We start from the raw sequence: 6283 nt of genomic DNA on the forward strand, positions 1-6283 counted from the left end.
TGTAAGCTCATCATTATATCCAGTGTTGTTCTTAGGTTACTCTGGTACTGTCAACTTCACATGTGAGTGGTTTTGCCTCTGTGTTTGTGTGTGTGTGCGTGTTAGTGTGTGAGAGAGTGTGTGTTCAAAGCCTTTATGTCTGAAATGAGAAAGGAAATGGAAGCAAAGAAAATTTGACAACTAGTAGGTCAGCAGTCCATTTATTGAGACTATGAGAGACTTGTTCCCAAATACTTTGGCTATGTGGACAAGGATATCAGTAGAACTGTTTTCATGAGAAATTTTTTTTTAGAGTGAGCAGCAAACTTTACTAGGATAGTTATCCATTATCTGTCTGTCTATCTACCTATCTACCTACTACCTACCTACTACCTACCTACTTCCCTCCCTCCTTCCCTCCTTCCCTCCCTCCCTCCCTCCCTCCCTCCCTCCCTCCCTCCCTCCCTCCCTCTCTCCCTACCTACCTACTCATCTGTTCAGTCCTATTTTACAGGAGAAAGGCAATGATGAGTTTGACTTATAAATGAACATGGAGCATGGCTTATAAAAACTAGAAATTATAATCAAGAACTTAGTCTGTTTGGAGCAGGATGGATATCAGTAAAATAATCTAGAAACAGGATTTCTGCATAGATGGTTGATAGGCTAACATGAGAAGCAAGTGTTTCAGGGGTCAGAGGTAGTTAACAGAATATGAAGCTCACTGTACTTGAATATTTTTCTCTGTCCCTCTGGTTCTCTTGGACCAGTTTCTTTTCCACTCGCAGGTCTCCACAGTCGCTTATGAAATTACACTCTTGACTGTTTGGCCAGTGACTCAGGCATATTACTGGATAACTCTTACAATTAAATTAACCCTTTCTATTAATCTGTGCCTTGCCATGAGGCAGAGGCTTACCGGTGATACTCCAGCATGTTACTCCAGTGGCTACTTTGCATCTCATGACTCTGCATTCATTCTCTCTGCATCTTTCTTTAGATTTCCCACCTTGATTTATTTTTCCTGGCCATTGGATGAAACAGTTTTGTTCATCAACCAATGAAAGCAATGCATATTTGCAGCCTACAGAAGGACTCATTCCTCTCTTCTTGCTTCTTCTTCTTTGACTATTATCCTTGCCTGTTTGTAATGACTGCTGTTTTTATATTTCTTTTTGTGATTATTTTTTTCTATTTAATAATGCTTTTCAGTGATTTCTAAATATAAAATTTACCAGATGGAAGAGAATTAGCAAAATAAGAAATGTCTCTGTCCTACAGCCCTGCTCTTTCAGTTAGCTATTGTATAATCCTCTCTATCTTTGTTGTTAACTAATATAGAATTTACAGAACTTAAATAATATTTGCAAATGTGAATCTCATGATTGGCAATGTAAAAAAAATGCAAGAAGTTGTTTTATGAGTTTAGAATTCCTCAAAAGAATGCATATCAATTTATATAGCATATAATGATTAAATAATTATTCATATAAACTAACATAGGAGAAGAGGTTACTTTAAATATAAGAAAGAAGAGTAACTACCTTCAAGGTATCCACTGTGTCTAATCAAGTCGATAGGAATTCCTTAGGCATTTGAAATGCTTCTTTATGTTTTCTTATATCTCATGTAGGCAGACATTTCTCAATTCTATCAATCTTCCACGGTGAGAGATGGCTTATTTCACAGATAAATTGTTATTATAACTCACAGTGGAATCCAGAATAATCTAAAACACAGTAGTAGGACAATCCCCTGGAGGATGTACTGCCAAATCAATCACACTTTGTAGCATTATTCACCTCACCACGGAAACATTTCTATCAGGTAAACTAAAGGCAAAATGTCTGAGGCAATTGTGAGGAATAAAGTCACTCAGAGGAGGGCAACACAGGACTAAGCAAGAACGTGCTAGAAAAGTAGATGCCTCAGTTGACCATACGGTATCCTCAGGGAAATTAAATTAAGAAAAAGTTTCTCCCAAGAGTCATATAAACTTTTGTGTGATCAATTATATCATAGGTTCTCAACAGGGTCCTAACAGAGATATTCTGAAGAAATATTATAGTGAAGACAGGCATCATCCTCCCAAGTGTCACAAAATATATAAGACCTATCACAGAGCCTACAAGTCAGGTTTCAAAAAGAAAAGGCATTCAGAGTTTTGAAGGAAGATAAATCCTAGAGAGTGGAGGCTCAAATGACCTTGGTGGCTTCACACTGATGTTGTTAACCCACCTGATAGTAAGAAATTCTAAGTAGCAAGGTGATTCTTTCTAATTTTGAACAATTCTCCTTGTACTATATTTATTCAAATGGAAAACAAACCTTTCCTTCTTCTCTGAGTTCTAAAGCATATAGAAAGGCATAAGACAAAGACAAATTTAAAAAAAAGATAGGAGTGAAAATACAAAATTGTGAAATATATATATATATATATATATATATATATATATATATATATATAACCATTAGACTATTTTCTATACTAGTATTCTACCCAGGTTAAGGTGTAGAACTGGTCATATTGGATCAGCCAAATTTTTCCATAGATTAAACAAATGTGAGTAATGGCAGAAAGGATCTGATGTGATACATGGAAATCTTGAGTGCTATAAAGAGAACAAGTCCTAGAAAAATTCCCAATAGACTGAAAGAAAATCAAACACACTTGTTAAGGGATCAGAGTTGTTTTGTTTTGTTTTGTTTTAATGTGATTTTGTTAAGGAAATAAAATCATAGAATTGTTGTGAGGAAAGAATATTGAATCAAAGTTATGGAATTTAGAAACCAATAATTTTGTTTTGAAAATATTCCTAATAATGACCACTTCAAAACTTTAGTCAAGACAGATGATGCACATGTCCCTGTTAAGCAACAACAGAAATAGTACATATGAGTCCATAGATTTTTTTTTTTGCTGTGCAATCATGGGAGTTAGGTACATGGAAGGGATATTTAATTAAGGCCCAATATGTTCTGCTTGTTGAGTAATTTGACAAGAGGTCTAAATGATCTACAGAAAAGGACTGGAAGTTCCTAATCAGTAAGCATAAGGGAACATCAGCTGCTTGTAAAATAAAGTTAACATAAGGATATCCAGGAGAAATGGTCATTACAATATCAGAGAATTGCAAGAGAATATCTTCCTCCCCTTTTAAATGATTTTTTATAAAGAGTGTACTTGCAGTAATATGCTATATCAGCAATGGAGACCTGGGAACGTTTTACAAAGCATTGGTAGAACTAGCATTTACATTAATAAATGAGATATGAATAGTGGCACATAAAACATCTCCTCCATTTAGAGACAGTATCATTAGTAGATTTCAGATAAACAGAATAACACAGTATGCACTCTTTTGTGTGGAAGTTTTTTCACATCCACTTCTACATTTGTTAAATGCATTGCTATCATTGCTTATTTTGAAGATTATTTTCGACTGTCTCATGATATTAAGTATTAATGTTTTTCTGTTAACAACATTTCTGTAGTTCCAGTTTGTATGTATTTCAAAAAATGCTGCTATAGACATTCTAGTGACTGATGTTGGTTACCATGTGGAAAAAGTTCTTGTAAGACTTATCAAAGTTGTAACATAAAACAAGAATATGGTTAAGCTTTTGTAAATACTGTTGCATAGTTTCCAAAATGACTACACTATTCTATGCTTTAACTGACAGCATATGACATTCTTGCAATTTTCACCAATACATAATATTAACCCTATTTAATAAATTGTTGTGAAAATTATACATTTGTTTGTAATTCTAGTCTGTATTATTTTGAAATAATTATAAATGTATTTGAGAATCTAAACTAGAGAGCACTACAGAGCACAAATGCTCTGCATACTGTATGCTTGAGTGAGCAAAGGAAGTATTTTGGAAAATATTATATTAAAAATTTAAGTAAACCCCATTAATCTTAAAATACCCAACAATGTCAGGATGGAAGTAAGAGGGGAGACAGGAGATGAATTCAATGCTCTTGGTGTATGGTTATGAGAGACAACCACTCCATCACTTTAAGTCTCAGAAGAAGAGAGCCACAGAATTATCCCTGCAATGTTTGTGACCACTTATACTTTGAATGCTTACTTGTTTTTTTTTAAAGGAGAAGAGGGTTTTGACTCCATAATAATATATCAGTATTGTTTTATTATGTAATATACTATAGTAAAACACTTGTTATATAGAAAATGGGTGTAGGGAACATGAAAATATTATAGCTGTTTTTCTAATAATTCTCTAAAATAATGTGTGCATGTCCATTTTCATATTCTATTTAGGATAACTATTATTTGGGATTACCCACTTAGGATTTCTTATCTCTGTGTTATTTTAAGAACACTGATATCTTATTTCATGTAGCTTTAGCATAGGCTTATTCCACTAGCTCTTATAAATTAAAATAACCCATTTATCACATGTTATTATCTCTCTTTCATCTTGTGCTTCTTGTTTCATCCCCATGTCTCCTGGCATCTTCTACAGCATCTAACTTTATCTCCTACTTCATTTCTCACTATCTGGAAGTCCTGCCTATACCTCCTGCAAGGTATTGACCATTCAGCAATTTATTAACCCAATCAAAAGGCACCTTGTCCAAGTCACATCTTTATAATGTACAAAAGATTATTCTACAACATTTCCCTCTTTTGTCTAAATAAAAAGGAAATATTTTAACTAGAATACAAGAATACAGTAAAATTATGTGCAATAAGAATCATTATGAAGTAAAAAATATATTTGCAATGTTTAGTCCACTAGTATTTGTAAATTTTAAAGAAAATACTCTATTATCTATCCTATTTCAGTAAATCTAAAATTTTATGCTTAAACTATTTTCTATTATAACTTTTATTACCATTTTAAAACTATCATTTTAGACCTCAAAATATTTTTAGATAAGCAATTTAAATTTTTTTGTTTCTCAACCTTGTATACTTCATACCTTGCTTGTAATTTTTTCTGAATTTGGTAACAAAGAAAACTATAATTATAACTATTTCATCTTCAACTCCATCAGATATCCAAAAAGGATATAATATTAGCTGAGTAAGTAGGAAGTACATAGATAACAACTTTCAAAGCTATAAAAGTGACAGAAACATCTGGCTGCCTGGACAGTCACCCGAGGTTCTCTGTAATGTTGGAACATTCATTTTCATCCTACAGGTCCAGAATATCTGACAGACTTTCTTCTGAAAAAGGAATTTTAAAGTACTTGCCTACTTTGTCTTGGCAATGTTCAGCAGTTATTTTCTTCTGTCCTGTTTTTCCAGTTTGGACTGTGTATTGTCAGAAGTCAAAGCAAGGGAAGATTCTTATTGAATGGGTATTTTGCCCCAATAAATGTAAACTCCACAGGGAGGTTCATTTGATGCTGATCCTTTTGGGAAGTAAATTGGTGCTTCCAGGAACAGGCAAATCTCAATGTTATGAAAAGCCTTACGGGCCGATTACCATCCAGCCATGGCCAAGTCCAAGAACCACACCACACACAACCAGTCCCAGAAATGGCACTGAAATGGTATCAAGAAAACCCGGTCACAAAGTTACGAATCTCGCAAGGGGTTTGACCCCAAGTTCCTGAGGAACATGCGCTTTGCCAAGAAGCACAACAAGAAAGGCCTGAAGAAGATGCAGCCAAATAATGCAAAGGCCATGAGTGCACCTGCGGAGGCGATCAAGGCCCTGGTGAAGCCCCAGGTGGTGAAGCCCAAGGTGGCAAAGGGCCCTATCAGCAAACTCACCCTTCTGGCTTTAATTGTTCACCCCAAGCTTGGGAAGAGGATTAGAAGCTACATGGCCAGGGGTCGTAGACTCAAAAAAAAAAAAAAAAAGCCCAAGATTCAAGCCAAGGCAGAGGCCTCAGCTGCAGCTCAGGCTCCCAAAGGTGCCCAGGCCCCTGTGAAGGCCCCATAAAAAAGGTCTCAGTCTGCCAATGTGAAGACAGATGGACTGGTGTGAACACCTACACAGTATTTGCAGATGTCCAGGACCTTATGCTGTTTTTACAAATAAACTTGAGGCAAGTTCTGTTAAAAAAAGAAAAGAGCAAAGATGTTGGGACCACGAGGGGTGCACCCACCCACTGAGACAGTGGAGCTGATCTACTGGGAGCTCACCAAGGCCAGCTGGACTGTTACCAAAAAATCATGGGATAAAACTGGACTCTCGGAACATGACGAACAATGAGGGCTGATGAGACGCCAAGGACAATGGCACGCGGTTTTGATCCTACGCAATGTGCTGGCTTTGTGGGAGCCTGGCCAGTCTGGATGTTCACCTTCCTAGA

General features: G+C 35.8%; 1 pseudogene; it reads left to right on the forward strand.

The window, feature by feature from the left end:
* The first annotated feature begins 5457 nt into the window (after window positions 1–5457).
* LOC142847346 (large ribosomal subunit protein eL29 pseudogene) lies at window positions 5458–5993 on the forward strand (annotated as a pseudogene).
* The last annotated feature ends 290 nt before the right edge of the window (window positions 5994–6283 follow it).

This window comes from Microtus pennsylvanicus, chromosome 3, assembly GCF_037038515.1.
Source record: "Microtus pennsylvanicus isolate mMicPen1 chromosome 3, mMicPen1.hap1, whole genome shotgun sequence".
Taxonomy (NCBI): Eukaryota; Metazoa; Chordata; class Mammalia; order Rodentia; family Cricetidae; genus Microtus; species Microtus pennsylvanicus.